The sequence below is a fragment of the Salmo trutta genome, unplaced genomic scaffold, assembly GCF_901001165.1.
Source record: "Salmo trutta unplaced genomic scaffold, fSalTru1.1, whole genome shotgun sequence".
Taxonomy (NCBI): domain Eukaryota; kingdom Metazoa; phylum Chordata; class Actinopteri; order Salmoniformes; family Salmonidae; genus Salmo; species Salmo trutta.
Window position 1 is genome coordinate 474,222 of NW_021822677.1, and position 15,793 is coordinate 490,014.

The following is a 15,793-nucleotide window of genomic DNA, read 5'->3' on the forward strand; positions in this document are numbered from 1 at the left end:
GAAACGTGGGGTCACAATATTGTACTTCAAGTTTCTGACAAACACATGTGAGCCACACCATCATATCCCAGAGTCCTTTGTTGTGTTGCTATTGAGCGGATGAGACCCAGTTCTCAGAGGAGGGGCCCCAGTCGGCTCTGTATTTATTTTTGCGGACTGTGTGAAATGACTTGTGATTGTGTCAGTTAATTAGTCTGGTAAGCCAGCAAGTGTCCGTTTTCAATCAGCCAGAGAGAATCCCTCAGTGGAATACCTCCTAAATAGCACACTATTCCCTATGTAGTGCACTACTATCTACGGGGTCCCGGTCAAAAGTAGTGCACTATATAGGGATTACGGTTTTTTTATTTTGGCATTGCAGTCTCAGTGTAGAAGGAGCTTTCCTGTTCTTAATCAGATGCAATGATATTCAAGCTCTGGGTTAACTCTATTAAAAACAGAGCCAAACAACTAATCACTCATTCCAAACATTATATTGTTGTCTGCTAATGTCGTAGCAGCAACTTTCTACAGGCAACTAATCAATCATCATTCCCCAAAGTACAGAGTGTGCAGGAGTGTGTGTGTGTAAAAGTGTGTGGTGTGTTTAATCAGTGTTTTTAAACCCTTTACAATGAAGATCTGTGAAGTTATTTGTTATTTTTACGAATTATCTTTTGAAAGACGGGGTCCTGAAAAAGGGAGTTTACATTATTCACCTCCACGTACCCAGGAGTAGACGAGACGACAACCAGGAGACACTCCTTTAATTAACTACTAGATATTATTCACCTCCCACTATACAGACAGTGATGGATGGACTGAGGAAGAGGGGAACAGAGAGAGGGAGAGAGAGACGAGGGGTGGGGGGACAGGTTAGAGGGAGAGAGAGGGCGAGGAGTGAGAGAGAGAGAGAGAGGGGATGGGGTGGGGGTACAGGGAGAGGGTGAGGGAAAGAGTGAGGGGGGAGACGTGAGGGAGAGAGTGAGGGGTAGAGAAAGTGGGAGAGAGTGTGGGGGGGTGGGGCGGGGGGGGACAGGGAGAGGGAGAGGGTTGAGGGAAAGAGTGAGGGAAAAGAGTGAGGGAGAGAGTGAGGGAGAGAGCGAGAGTGAGGGAGAGAGAGAGGAGAGAGTGTGGGGGGGGGGGGGACAGGGAGAGGGAGAGGGAGAGTGGGAGAGAGTGAGGGGGGGTGGGGTGAGGGGACAGGTATAGGGAGAGAGAGAGTGTGGGGGGGGTGGGGGGACAGGGAGAGAGAGAGAGGGAGAGAGAGGGAGGGAGAGAGAGACCCAGGTGTAATGGTTAAATGTTTTGGATGTTTTTTATTAATTAAAAAGGGAAACACAATGCCCTGTCCCATGAAAATCAGCATATGTCTGAGTTTAAACAACTCCATCTCGCTGTGTTCTTTTTAATGCAAACATGGGTATTGTTTACTTTTGTCCCGTCAGCTTTTTAAAACTGACATTATTATTATTTTAGTCTTTTTAAATATTTGTCAGCATTTGATTGTGACGATGGCAAAGTAGTGCACTACATAGGGAATAGGGTGCCACTGGGACCATGTCACATTAGGGGAAGATGAGTGTCTGTATGTGTGTAAACCAAGGCCTCGTTGGAACCCAGTAGTTTGGGCTGGTATGTGTTAAACCAAGGCCTCGTTGGAACCCAGTAGTTTGGGCTGTATGTGTTAAACCAAGGCCTCGTTGGAACCCAGTTAGTTGGGCTGTATGTGTTAAACACAATGGCCTCGTTGGAACCCAGTATTTGGGCTGTATGTGTTAACCAAGGCCTCGTTGGAACCCAGTAGTTTGGGCTGTATGTGTTAAACCAAGGCCTCGTGGAACCCAATAGTTGGGCTGGAGTCTGTCTGTTCTCATCTAGGGTGCCGTTACCCAGAGTATCTGTTTAGTTGCCATTCTGATGTCACATGTTTCCTGTTGGGTGCGTTCCAAATAGCATCTGTAGGGTTCTGGTAGAAAGTAGTGTACTATATAGGGAATAGGGCTCGGGTCTATAGTAGTGCACTATATAGGGAATAGGGCTCTGGTCTATAGTAGTGCACTATATAGGGAATAGGCCTCTGGTAGAAAGTAGTGTACTATATAGGGAATAGGGTTCTTGGTAGAAAAGTAGCTGTACTATATAGGGAATAGGGCTCTGGTCTCTAGTAGTGTACTATATAGGGAATAGGGCTTCTGGTCTATAGTAGTGGACTATATAGGGAATGGGCTCTGGTCTATAGTAGTGTACTATATAGGGAATAGTGTGCCATTTGGAACGCAACCATACCATATGATGTCGTCGCTAATTAGCCGGTGGCTAATGATTAAGGCAGGAAGGCAGAGTGAAGCGGTGATGCTAATTAGCCTATCAGTCTCAACATGAGCTGCGTTAATGAATGTGGCCCAGTGATCTCCTGATCAGCCTGTTTATATGGAACATCTTGTCTCATATTTCTACACAGACCGCATGGAAAAGCTTGCAATTTATGTTTTATTTTATTTCAACTCACATATGTGACTTTGCAACAATTTTAAGACTTAGAAAATAATAAGTTAAACTAAAATCAACTAACTAAACACGTTTTTTTTTTTAAAGGCAAACATCTCAACACCCAACTACACCCTATCACTTCGCAAGAACACAAGAACTAGAAGTCAAGGTCAACGTCTTTTGGGATGATGTGTTGAAACTTCATCCCCTCCCTCTCTCTTAGCAGAACAGCAAACTGTGTCTCTGTTCCCAGCCGTGACGTTTCTCTGTTCTTTTATTGGAGGGAGGGAGGAGGGAGGAGGGAGGGAGGAGAGGGAGGGAAATTGGGACAGCAGTGCAGAGAGAAAGGAGCAGCCTTGAAGATAATCAATCATTCAGGAGAAGCAACGCCTAGGGCAGTCCCAGCAAACGGAGCACTATGTGTACAGAATAGGTGATGAGAGGGAGGCAGGGTAGGAGAGAGAGAAAGAGAGAGGGAGGTTTTGGGCAGAGAGAGACTGAAAAAGCAGACTGAGAGAACGAAAAGGGAGACAGAGAGAACAAGGGAGTCCTGTTTCTCCTCCTACATTATACCTGACTGATCCATTAGCATGCTAGTAGAAGTCTGAATTACAAACAGACAGTATACCTGACTGATCCATTAGCATGCTAGTAGAAGTATGAATTACAAACAGCCAGTATACCTGACTGGCCCATGGCATGCTAGTAGAAGTCTGAATTACAAACAGACAGTATACCTGACTGATCCATTAGCATGCTAGTAGAAGTATGAATTACAACAGACAGTTATACCTGACTGACCCATGAAATGTTAGCAGAAGTGTGAATTACAAACAGCCAGTATACCTGACTGGCCCATGGCATGCTAGTAGAAGTCTGAATTACAAACAGACAGTATACCTGACTGGACTGATCCATTAGCATGCTAGTAGAAGTATGAATTACAAACAGACAGTATACCTGACTGGACTGATCCATTAGCATGCTAGTAGAAGTATGAATTAACAAACAGACAGTATACCCTGACTGACCCATGAAATGTTAGCAGAAGTGTGAATTACAAACAGCCAGTATACCTGACTGGCCCATGGGCATGCTAGTAGAAGTATGAATTACAAACAGACAGTATACCTGACTGGCCCATGGCATGCTAGTAGAAGTATGAATTACACACAGACAGTATACCTGACTGGACTTATCCATTAGATGCTAAATAGAAGTATGAATTACAAACAGACAGTATACCTGACTGACCCATGGCATGCTAGTAGAAGTGTGAATTACAAAACAGACAGTATACCTGACTGGACTGATCCATTAGCATGCTAATAGAAGTATGAATTACAACCAGACAGTATACCTGACTGACCCATGGCATGCTAGTAGAAGTGTGAATTACAAACAGACAGTATACCTGACTGGACTGATCCATTAGCATGCTAATAGAAGTATGAATTACAAACAGACAGTATACCTGACTGGCCCATGGCATGCTAGTAGAAGTGTGAATTACAAACAGACAGTATACCTGACTGGGACTGATCCATTAGCATGCCAATAGAATATGAATTACAAACAGACAGTATACCTGACTGACCCATGGCATGCTAGTAGAACTATGAATTACAAACAGACAGTATACCTGACTGACCCATGGCATGCTAGTAGAAGTATGAATTACAAACAGACAGTATACCTGACTAGACTGATCCATTAGCATGCTAGTAGAAGTATGAATTACAAACAGACAACCCTACTGTGCACACGTGTTATCAGGCATTGAGGCATTCAGTCTGACATGAATAACCACATGAATGTCTAACCGCATTCTCCCTTCCTCTTCATTGAATGTTGCGACCAACACACACCTGTAGCAGTGAATTACCATGGAAGAAAGGAACTGGTAGGGCTAACGGGTATCAACACCATGGATCCTCTCAGTTAGCTTCCATTTCCTTTAATCCCAGTCGCGATAATCTGCCATCCAATGGCCATGCATTATACACGCCATTCTCCACATCAACATGTATAAAGACTGCAAACTGAGGAGGCGAGGAGTGGACAGACATGGTTAACTCTCTGGTGTGGTTACCTGATGGTAGATTTAACCTCTGGTGTGAATACCTGACGGTAGATTAAACCTCTGGTGTGAATACCTGGTAGTAGATTAAACCTCTGGTGTGACTACCTGGCAGTAGATTTAACCCTCTGGTGTGACTACCTGACGGTAGATTTAACTCTCTGGTGTGAATACCTGGTAGTAGATTAAACCTCTGGTGTGAATACCTGGCAGTAGATTTAACCTCTGGTGTGAATACCTGGCAGTAGATTTAACCCATGGAGGGGACATGGCATGGTTAACTCTCTGGTGTGAATACCTGACGGTAGATTTAACCTCTGGTGTGAATACCTGGCAGTAGATTTAACCCATGGAGGGGACATGGCATGGTTAACTCTCTGGTGTGAATACCTGACGGTAGATTTAACCTCTGGTGTGAATACCTGGCAGTAGATTTAACCCATGGAGGGGGAAAGACATGGTTAACTCTCTGGTGTGACTAGAGTACTGAATGTTGTGTCCAGAGAATGCAGAAGAGGCTCAGGGACAGTTCTTAACTTCAAGCTAGGCGTCCTGCTGGCGGAACGACTTAAGCTTAAATCTTTAAATTCTAACTGCTGTGATGGACCAGGTTTAGCTGGGAGGTGGTGGGCCAGGTTTAGCTGGGAGGTGGTGGGCCAGGTTTAGCTGGGAGGGTGGTGGACCAGGTTTAGCTGGGAGGTGGTGGGCCAGGTTTAGCTGTGAGGTGGTGGGCCAGGTTTAGCTGGGAGGTGGTGGGCCAGGTTTAGCTGGGAGGTGGTGGGCCAGGTTTAGCTGGGAGGTGGTGGGCCAGGTTTAGCTGTGAGGTGGTGGGCCAGGTTAGCTGGGAGGGTGATGGGCCAGGTTTTGCTGGGAAGTACTTGGGCCAGGTTTAGCTGTGAGGTGGTGGGCCAGGTTTTAGCGGGAGGTGGTGGACCAGGTTTAGCTGGGAGGGTGTGGGCCCAGGTTTAGATGGGAGGTGGTGGGCCCGGTTTATCTGGGAGGTGGTGGGCCAGGTTTAGCTGGAGGGTGCGTGGGCCAGGTTTAGCTGGGAGGTGTGGGCCAGGTTTTAGATGGACGGGGTGGTGGACCAGGTTTAGCTGGGAGGTGGTGGGCCAGGTTTAGCTGGGAGGTGGTGGGCCAGGTTAGCTGGGAGGTGGTGGGCCAGGTTTAGCTGGGAGGTGGTGGGCCAGGTTTAGCTGGGAGGTGGTGGACCAGGTTTTAGCTGGGAGGTGGGTGGGCCAGGTTTAGCTGGGAGGGTGTGGGGCCAGGTTTAGCTGGGAGGGTGGTGGGCCAGGTTTAGCTGGGAGGTGGTGGGCCAGGTTTAGCTGAGAGGGTGGTGGGCCAGGTTTAGCTGGGAGGTGGTGGACCAGGTTTAGCTGGGAGGTGTGGGCCAGGTTTCTGTCCTGCTGTTGACAGTATTGTGAATGATCAGCCATTAAGAGCAGATGTACCTATTGATCTGTGAAGTGATGGAGAACAACCCTCTCTGGACTGTAGAGAAAGGCTATCATTAAGATACACTACAATATGTATTCTCTGACTGGCTTGTTTCCAAGGCAATCCACATTTGCACAATCATTGTATATAATTTGCCACATGCGAATCATGTGTAAATAACGTGAGGGAGATTGGTTATGGTTTTCTGTTGATTTCTGTTTATGTCTGTCGTGTTCATTTAACCAACATGCTGACTGTAGGGCGAAGTTAAGATCTCATTTAGAGAAGAAGGTTGACATTCCTAACGGAACGAGCATCACATCACCACAAATCTCCCGGGTTAATCTGTGGGTTCAGACGGAAGGTTTGTGACGGAATGTTCTAGAAGGATCCGGAACAGGAGAAGAAGAGTATAAAAAATTAAAATTAAAATGTATTTGTCACGTCCGCCGAATACAACAGGTGTAGAACTTACAGGGAATATGCTACCTACAAGCCCAATTAACCAACAATGCAGTTTTAAGAAAAATACCAACCTAATAAAATAAGAAATAAAAGTAACAATAATACAAGACGCAGCAGTAAAATAACAAAAGCGAGGCTAGTGGGTGTTTGTATTATGTGTTATTATGAGCAGTGTTTACTGTCTGGCTGAGTGGTGTTATTATGAGGAGGGTGAGGAGTGTTTACTGTCTTGAGTGGTGGTATTATGAGTAGGTGGAGGAGTGTTTACTGTCTGAGTGGTGTTATTATGAGGAGGTGAGGAGGTTTACAGTCTGAGTGGTGTTATTATGAGGCAGTGTGAGCAGTGTTTACTGTTGAGTGGTGTATTATGAGAGGAGCTTGTTTTACTGGAGTGGTGTATTATGAGGTGAGGCCTGTCTGAGTGAGTGTTATTATGAGGAGGTGAGGAGTGTTTACTGTCTGAGTGGTGTTATTATGAGGAGGTGAGGAGTGTTTACTGTCTGAGTGGTGTTATTATGAGGAGGTGAGGAGTGTTTACTGTCTGAGTGGTGTTATTATGAGGAGGTGAGGAGTGTTTACTGTCTGAGTGGTGTTGTTATGAGGAGTGTTTACTGTCTGAGTGGTGTTATTATGAGGAGGTTGGGAGTGTTTACTGTCTGAGTGGTGTTATTATGAGGAGGTGAGGAGTGTTTACTGTCTGAGTGGTGTTATTATGAGGAGTGTTTACTGTCTGAGTGGTTTATTATGAGGAGGTGAGGAGTGTTACTGTCTGAGTGGTGTTATTATGAGGAGTGTTTACTGTCTGAGTGGTGTTATTATGAGGAGGTTGGGAGTGTTTACTGTCTGAGTGGTGTTATTATAAGGAGGTGAGGAGTGTTTACTGTCTGAGTGGTGTTATTATGAGGAGGTTGGGAGTGTTTACTGTCTGAGTGGTGTTATTATGAGGAGGTGAGGAGTGTTTACTGTCTGAGTGGTGTTATTATGAGGAGTGTTTACTGTCTGAGTGGTGTTATTATGAGGAGGTGGGGAGTGTTTACTGTCTGAGTGGTGTTATTATGAGGAGGTGAGGAGTGTTTACTGTCTGAGTGGTGTTATTATGAGGAGGTGGGAGTGTTTATTGTCTGAGTGGTGTTATTTGAGGAGGTGAGGAGTGTTACTGTCTGAGTGGTGTTATTATGAGGAGTGTTTACTGTCTGAGTGGTGTTATTATGAGGAGGTGAGGAGTGTTTACTGTCTGAGTGGTGTTATTATGAGGAGGTGAGGAGTGTTTACTGTCTGAGTGGTGTTATTATGAGGAGGTGAGGAGTGTTTACTGTCTGAGTGGTGTTATTATGAGGAGGTGGGGAGTGTTTACTGTCTGAGTGGTGTTATTATGAGGAGGTGAGGAGTGTTTACTGTCTGAGTGGTGTTATTATGAGGAGGTGAGGAGTGTTTACTGTCTGAGTGGTGTTATTATGAGGAGTGTTTACTGTCTGAGTGGTGTTATTATGAGGAGGTGGGGAGTGTTTACTGTCTGAGTGGTGTTATTATGAGGATGAGGAGTGTTTACTGTCTGAGTGGTGTTATTATGAGGAGGTGAGGAGTGTTACTGTCTGAGTGGTGTTATTATGAGGAGGTGGGAGTGTTTACTGTCTGAGTGGTGTTATTATGAGGAGGTGAGGAGTGTTTACTGTCTGAGTGGTGTTATTATGAGGAGGTGAGGAGTGTTTACTGTCTGAGTGGTGTTATTATGAGGAGGTGGGGAGTGTTTACTGTCGAGTGGTGTTATTATGAGGAGTGTTTACTGTCTGAGTGGTGTTATTATGAGGAGGTGGGGAGTGTTTACTGTCTGAGTGGTGTTATTATGAGGAGGTGGGGAGTGTTTACTGTCTGAGTGGTGCTTCCAATACTTTTTAAACATTGCATTTTTGAGCTACAGACTCCTTTTCCATTGGATTCATCTATTTCTTCTGCATCCCAGTCACCAAACATAGCCTGTGTGATTAACGGTGGCTGAAGTAAAGACAGAACGGTTCCAGGTCCAAACTATTAATCCCACTATGAACTGCTCTACGGTTCTCACAAGCCACAGTAGAGTCATTAGAAGGTCAAAGGGTCTTCTACATAGAGGATCATGGGAGATCAAGCCACTAGTAGAGTCATTAGAAGGTAAGGGGTCCTTCTACATAGAGGATCATGGGAGATCAAGCCACAGTAGAGTCATTAGAAGGTAAGGGGTCCTTCTACATAGATGATCATGGGAGATCAAGCCACAGTAGAGTCATTAGAAGGTCAAAGGTTATTCTACATAGAGGATCATGGGAGATCAAGCCACAGTAGAGTCATTAGAAGATACGGGGTCCTTCTACATAGAGGATCATGGGAGATCAAGCCACAGTAGAGTCATTAGAAGGTCAAAGGTTCTTTTACATAGAGGATCATGGGAGATCAAGCCACAGTAGAGTCATTAGAAGGTCAGGGGGCCTTCTACATAGAGGATCATGGGAGATCAAGCCACAGTAGAGTCATTAGAAGATAAGGGGTCCTTCTACATAGAGGATCATGGGAGATCAAGCCAAAGCAGAGTCAATAGAAGGTCAGGGGTCCTTCTATATAGAAGGTCATCGGAGATCTCAGGTCATAGTGTCTATAATACTGTAATAAGCTCATATAGTCGCTGTCACAAAATCCAAACAGTGGTGACTGACTAGTTGGATAATCATTCCACACTGAGCAGACAATTCATGTACTTCCAGCATTCATATAAATACATGTTTTTATCAGGTTTTTGCTTGGCGGACATTATTTATTTAATGACTTTTGTCAATGCATTTGTTAATGCAACTGTTTATGTCAAATGGTTTTGTGTTCTGCTTGTCAAACTGGTTGTTCTGAGAAGAACATGGTTGAAACACTTGATTGTGAGACTAAATATGAGAGTAGAGCAAGCAGATGAACGAAAGTTGTGAATTTCAGGTTTTTCACACTGGGATTTCCTGGGTATGAAAAAGTTATCATACTAGCCACGAAGGTAGCTTAGCATAGCTAAGAGAACCACACTGTGGAAGGAATGAATTAATTCATTAATTAATGTTTCTGATAAGAACAAACAGCAGCCTGCTCATGATGATGTCTATCTGTCTGCTACATTATTACTATGATGGAACAAACAGCAGCCTGGTGGTGATGATGTCTATCTGTCTGCTACATTATTACTATGATGGAACAAACAGCAGCCTGGTGGTGATGATGTCTGTCTGCTACATTATTACTATGATGGAACAAACAGCAGCCTGGTGGTGATGATGTCTATCTGTCTGCTACATTATTACTATGATGGAACAAACAGCAGCCTGGTGGTGATGATGTCTATCTGTCTGCTACATGCTATTATTACTATGATGGAACAAACAGCAGCCTGGTGGTGATGATGTCTGTCTGCTACATTATTACTATGATGGAACAAACAGCAGCTGCTCATGATGATGTCTATCTGTCTGCTACATTATTACTATGATGGAACAAACAGCAGCCTGGTGGTGATGATGTCTGTCTGCTACATTATTACTATGATGGAACAAACAGCAGCCTGGTGGTGATGATGTCTATCTGTCTGCTACATTATTACTATGATGGAACAAACAGCAGCCTGGTGGTTATGATGTCCATCTGTCTGCTACATTAATACTATGATGGAACAAACAGCAGCCTGGTGGTGATGATGTCTATCTGTCTGCTACATTATTACTATGATGGAACAAACAGCAGCCTGGTGGTGATGATGTCTATCTGTCTGCTACATTATTACTATGATGGAACAAACAGCAGCCTGGTGGTGATGATGTCTATCTGTCTGCTACATTATTACTATGATGGAACAAACAGCAGCCTGGTGGTGATGATGTCTGTCTGCTACATTATTACTATGATGGAACAAACAGCAGCCTGGTGGTGATGTCTATCTGTCTGCTACATTATTACTATGATGGAACAAACAGCAGCCTGCTCATGATGATGTCTATCTGTCTGCTACATTATTACTATGATGGAACAAACAGCAGCCTGGTGGTGATGATGTCTGTCTGCTACATTATTACTATGATGGAACAAACAGCAGCCTGGTGGTGATGATGTCTATCTGTCTGCTACATTATTACTATGATGGAACAAACAGCAGCCTGCTCATGATGTCTATCTGTCTGCTACATTATTACTATGATGGAACAAACAGCAGCCTGGTGGTGATGTCTATCTGTCTGCTACATTATTACTATGATGGAACAAACAGCAGCCTGGTGGTGATGATGTCTATCTGTCTGCTACATTATTACTATGATGGAACAAACAGCAGCCTGGTGGTGATGATGTCTGTCTGCTACATTATTACTATGATGGAACAAACAGCAGCCTGCTCATGATGTCTATCTGTCTGCTACATTATTACTATGATGGAACAAACAGCAGCCTGGTCATGATGATGTCCATCTGTCTGCTACATTATTACTATGATGGAACAAACAGCAGCCTGGTGGTGATATTTATCTGTCTGCTACATTATTACTATGATGGAACAAACAGCAGCCTGGTCATGATGTCTATCTGTCTGCTACATTATTACTATGATGGAACAAACAGCAGCCTGGTCATGATGTCTATCTGTCTGCTACATTATTACTATGATGGAACTATCAGCAGCCTGGTGGTGATGATGTCTGTCTGCTACATTATTACTATGATGTAACAAACAGCAGCCTGGTCCTGATGATGTCTGTCTGCTACATTATTACTATGATGGAACAAACAGCAGCCTGCTCATGATGATGTCTATCTGTCTGCTACATTATTACTATGATGGAACAAACAGCAGCCTGCTCATGATGATGTCTATCTGTCTGCTACATGATTACTATGATGGAACAAACAGCAGCCTGGTGGTGGTGATGTCTGTCTGCTACATTATTACTATGATGGAACAAACAGCAGCCTGGTGGTGATGATGTCTATCTGTCTGCTACATTATTACTATGATGGAACAAACAGCAGCCTGGTGGTGATGATGTCTATCTGTCTGCTACATTATTACTATGATGGAACAAACAGCAGGCTGGTGGTGATGATGTCTATCTGTCTGCTACATTATTACTATGATGGAACAAACAGCAGCCTGGTGGTGATGATGTCTGTCTGTCTGCTACATTATTACTATGATGGAACAAACAGCAGCCTGGTGGTGATGATGTCTATCTGTCTGCTACATTATTACTATGATGGAACAAACAGCAGCCTGGTGGTGATGTCTATCTGTCTGCTACATGATTACTATGATGGAACAAACAGCAGCCTGGTGGTGGTGATGTCTATCTGTCTGCTACATTATTACTATGATGGAACAAACAGCAGCCTGGTCCTGATGATGTCTGTCTGCTACATTATTACTATGATGGAACAAACAGCAGCCTGGTGGTGATATCTATCTGTCTGCTACATTATTACTATGATGGAACAACAGCAGCCTGGTGGTGATGATGTCTATCTGTCTGCTACATTATTACTATGATGGAACAAACAGCAGCCTGGTCATGATGTCTATCTGTCTGCTACATTATTACTATGATGGAACAAACAGCAGCCTGGTGGTGATGATGTCTATCTGTCTGCTACATTATTACTATGATGGAACAACAGCAGCCTGCTCATGATGATGTCTATCTGTCTGCTACATTATTACTATGATGGAACAAACAGCAGCCTGGTGGTGATATCTATCTGTCTGCTACATTATACTATGATGGAACAAACAGCAGCCTGGTCATGATGACTATCTGTCTGCTACATTATTACTATGATGGAACAAACAGCAGCCTGGTGGTCATGATGTCTATCTGTCTGCTACATTATTACTATGATGGAACAAACAGCAGCCTGGTGGTGATGATGTCTATCTGTCTGCTACATTATTACTATGATGGAACAAACAGCAGCCTGGTGGTGATGATGTTTATCTGTCTGCTACATTATTACTATGATGGAACAAACAGCAGCCTGCTCATGATGATATCTATCTGTCTGCTACATTATTACTATGATGGAACAAACAGCAGCCTGGTGGTGATGATGTCTATCTGTCTGCTACATTATTACTATGATGGAACAAACAGCAGCCTGGTGGTTATGATGTCTATCTGTCTGCTACATTATTACTATGATGGAACAAACAGCAGCCTGGTGGTGATGATGTCTATCTGTCTGCTACATTATTACTATGATGGAACAAACAGCAGCCTGGTGGTGATGATGTCTATCTGTCTGCTACATTATTACTATGATGGAACAAACAGCAGCCTGGTGGTGATGATGTCTGTCTGCTACATTATTACTATGATGGAACAAACAGCAGCCTGGTGGTGATGTCTATCTGTCTGCTACATTATTACTATGATGGAACAAACAGCAGCCTGCTCATGATGATGTCTATCTGTCTGCTACATTATTACTATGATGGAACAAACAGCAGCCTGGTGGTGATGATGTCTGTCTGCTACATTATTACTATGATGGAACAAACAGCAGCCTGGTGGTGATGATGTCTATCTGTCTGCTACATTATTACTATGATGGAACAAACAGCAGCCTGCTCATGATGTCTATCTGTCTGCTACATTATTACTATGATGGAACAAACAGCAGCCTGGTGGTGATGTCTATCTGTCTGCTACATTATTACTATGATGGAACAAACAGCAGCCTGGTGGTGATGATGTCTGTCTGCTACATTATTACTATGATGGAACAAACAGCAGCCTGGTGGTGATGATGTCTATCTGTCTGCTACATTATTACTATGATGGAACAACAGCAGCCTGCTCATGATGTCTATCTGTCTGCTACATTATTACTATGATGGAACAAACAGCAGCCTGGTGGTGATGTCTATCTGTCTGCTACATTATTACTATGATGGAACAAACAGCAGCCTGGTGGTGATGATGTCTATCTGTCTGCTACATTATTACTATGATGGAACAAACAGCAGCCTGGTGGTGATGATGTCTGTCTGCTACATTATTACTATGATGGAACAAACAGCAGCCTGCTCATGATGTCTATCTGTCTGCTACATTATTACTATGATGGAACAAACAGCAGCCTGGTCATGATGATGTCCATCTGTCTGCTACATTATTACTATGATGGAACAAACAGCAGCCTGGTGGTGATATTTATCTGTCTGCTACATTATTACTATGATGGAACAAACAGCAGCCTGGTCATGATGTCTATCTGTCTGCTACATTATTACTATGATGGAACAAACAGCAGCCTGGTCATGATGTCTATCTGTCTGCTACATTATTACTATGATGGAACTATCAGCAGCCTGGTGGTGATGAGTCTGTCTGCTACATTATTACTATGATGTAACAAACAGCAGCCTGGTCGATGATGTCTGTCTGCTACATTATTACTATGATGGAACAAACAGCAGCCTGCTCATGATGATGTCTATCTGTCTGCTACATTATTACTATGATGGAACAAACAGCAGCCTGCTCATGATGATGTCTATCTGTCTGCTACATGATTACTATGATGGAACAAACAGCAGCCTGGTGGTGGTGATGTCTGTCTGCTACATTATTACTATGATGGAACAAACAGCAGCCTGGTGGTGATGTGTCTATCTGTCTGCTACATTTTACTATGATGGAACAAACAGCAGCCTGGTGGTGATGATGTCTATCTGTCTGCTGCTACATTATACTATGATGGAACAAACAGCAGGCTGGTGGTGATGATGTCTATCTGTCTGCTACATTATTACTATGATGGAACACAACAGCAGCCTGGTGGTGATGATGTCTGTCTGTCTGCTACATTATTACTATGATGGAACAAACAGCAGCCTGGTGGTGATGATGTCTATCTGTCTGCTACATTATTACTATGATGGAACAAACAGCGCCTGGTGGTGATGTCTATCTGTCTGCTACATGATTACTATGATGGAACAAACAGCAGCCTGGTGGTGGTGATGTCTATCTGTCTGCTACATTATTACTATGATGGAACAAACAGCAGCCTGGTCCTGATGATGTCTGTCTGCTACATTATTACTATGATGGAACAAACAGCAGCCTGGTGGTGATATCTATCTGTCTGCTACATTATTACTATGATGGAACAAACAGCAGCCTGGTGGTGATGATGTCTATCTGTCTGCTACATTATTACTATGATGGAACAAACAGCAGCCTGGTCATGATGTCTATCTGTCTGCTACATTATTACTATGATGGAACAAACAGCAGCCTGGTGGTGATGATGTCTATCTGTCTGCTACATTATACTATGATGGAACAAACAGCAGCCTGCTCATGATGATGTCTATCTGTCTGCTACATTATTACATGATGGAACAAACCAGCCTGGTGGTGATATCTATCTGTCTGCTACATTATTACTATGATGGAACAAACAGCAGCCTGGTCATGATGACTATCTGTCTGCTACATTATTACTATGATGGAACAAACAGCAGCCTGGTGGTCATGATGTCTATCTGTCTGCTACATTATTACTATGATGGAACCAGCAGCCTGGTGGTGATGATGTCGATCTGTCTGCTACATTATTACTATGATGGAACAAACAGCAGCCTGGTGGTGATGATGTTTATCTGTCTGCTACATTATTACTATGATGGAACAAACAGCAGCCTGCTCATGATGATATCTATCTGTCTGCTACATTATTACTATGATGGAACAAACAGCAGCCTGGTGGTGATGATGTTCTCTGTCTGCTACATTATTACTATGATGGAACAAACAGCAGCCTGGTGGTTATGATGTCTATCTGTCTGCTACATTATTACTATGATGGAACAAACAGCAGCCTGGTGGTGATGATGTCTATCGTCTGCTACATTATTACTATGATGGAACAAACAGCAGCCTGGTGGTGATGATGTCTATCTGTCTGCTACATTATTACTATGATGGAAAAACAGCAGCCTGGTGGTGATGATGTCTGTCTGCTACATTATTACTATGATGGAACAAACAGCAGCCTGGTGGTGATGTCTATCTGTCTGCTACATTATTACTATGATGGAACAAACAGCAGCCTGTCATGATGATGTCTATCTGTCTGCTACATTATTACTATGATGGAACAAACAGCAGCCTGGTGGTGATGATGTCTGTCTGCTACATTATTACTATGATGGAACAAACATCAGCCTGGTGGTGATGATGTCTATCTGTCTGCTACATTATTACTATGATGGAACAAACAGCAGCCTGCTCATGATGTCTATCTGTCTGCTACATTATTACTATGATGGAACAACAGCAGCCT

The 15,793-nt window shown here is 43.6% G+C and overlaps 1 long non-coding RNA gene across 1 annotated transcript; it reads left to right on the plus strand.

The window, feature by feature from the left end:
* Nucleotides 1-7,262: 7,262 nt before the first annotated feature.
* Nucleotides 7,263-7,828, plus strand: LOC115183195 (uncharacterized). The gene is made up of 3 exons (XR_003873997.1): nt 7,263-7,279; nt 7,526-7,558; nt 7,794-7,828. It is a non-coding gene; the product is annotated as an uncharacterized LOC115183195 (long non-coding RNA).
* Nucleotides 7,829-15,793: the final 7,965 nt, after the last annotated feature.